Source organism: Glossina fuscipes, unplaced genomic scaffold (assembly GCF_014805625.2).
Source record: "Glossina fuscipes isolate IAEA_lab_2018 unplaced genomic scaffold, Yale_Gfus_2 57237, whole genome shotgun sequence".
Taxonomy (NCBI): domain Eukaryota; kingdom Metazoa; phylum Arthropoda; class Insecta; order Diptera; family Glossinidae; genus Glossina; species Glossina fuscipes.
Genome location: NW_024000905.1, coordinates 1 through 1,408, shown reverse-complemented (window position 1 = coordinate 1,408; position 1,408 = coordinate 1). Strand labels below are relative to the sequence as shown.

At 32.2% G+C, this 1,408-nt stretch overlaps 1 pseudogene; it reads left to right on the top strand.

The window, feature by feature from the left end:
* Positions 1–467: 467 nt before the first annotated feature.
* On the top strand, positions 468–1,404 carry LOC119643144 (annotated as a pseudogene).
* Positions 1,405–1,408: the final 4 nt, after the last annotated feature.

Sequence of the window (1,408 nt, the reverse complement as noted above, 5' to 3'; positions counted from 1 at the left end):
CTGAGCATACAGTTCATTTTGGACAGGTTAAATAAGGGAATGTGGGATAATCGACGAATTGTCGGAATTTAAATTGATACGAGACCCCAGGGTCGTGGTCAATTAAAGCGGGTTAATTGTAACTTTGAAAGCTTGCAATGAGCAAAGTCATAACATGGATTTCGGTTTTATAAAAGCGAATGAGTCGATTAAGGTAAATGCAATAGATAATTTTTTTTGGGAAATGAAATTTTTTGTTTTATAATTGCTTTGCAATTCAAATAAAAATAATAGTACAAGCAAATTTTGTTCTGTTTTATATATTTTTGAAAAAAAAAAAGTATGTTAAAACTAAAACATTATACATTGTTATAAAGTGATGCAGTCCGTATCACTAGAAAGTGACCGCAATAATAATTCTGATTGATTTGTAAACATTGTTTGATGATGGTAAGTAGGAGCTAATTAATTTAATGTGTAATAAATGTAATGTAATGTTATTTTTGAGGACCCATCAATCAGTTCAAGTATATATTTCGAACTCGTACACCACCCATTGATTTGTATTTATTGAAAACAGGTATGCGATGAAGAGACGATGGGGCAAAAATGATATAACATGAATTAATTAGAGAATTAAGAAAAAGAGTTATAGAAAAAAATTGGAAAATGAAATAAATAAATTGATGTTGCGATATAAGTATATTTCAAGCCTTTAAAGCAACTTCTTACAAACGTATAGGATATGGATAGATTAAAAGCAGGAATTGCTAGAAAACGCAAATTTTTAGAAGAAAAATATTTAGTGGAAGAAAAGACAAAATATTTTCAACGTGGTGGGCTCGTAGCTATTAATAAGGAAGAGATACTGCAGAAAGGAGCCTATACAACTCAGGAAAGTAAAGGATCAAATCAAGACTTACAAAATGGCAATTATCAGTATTCCAGCGATAACGCATGATAAAGCACGCTGCCTAGGATCGAGGTGACGAGAAGATTACGTGAAAGGGGTGAACCGATTTTATTGTGTGGCGAAACGAAACTTCAAACTTTCTATAGATTACGTCAATGTGAGACTTCCCAACCAAAAGCAAAGCCAGGTTTTTGTGTCTGTCAAGTGTGAACGTATACAGACAATCGCTAACAAAATGGCTCTTAACAATAAAGACTATGATAAGGATGTAATAATCATTTTGTTACCATATTTGGAATGATCAGATTTCCAACTATTCGAAGTAAGGGAAAATGTCTCCAAAAGTGAAAATAACGCGTGTCATTTACATTTACACTCCAGCCAGAATATTTTAAAAGATTCGCAAATTGAAAAATCGTACTTTGAGTGAAGATATTTTAGAAAGTTTACAGGACATATGTCAGCATTTGCTGAATCAAAATTATCTAACAGCTAGTGATGCTTTTCTGGAAATGG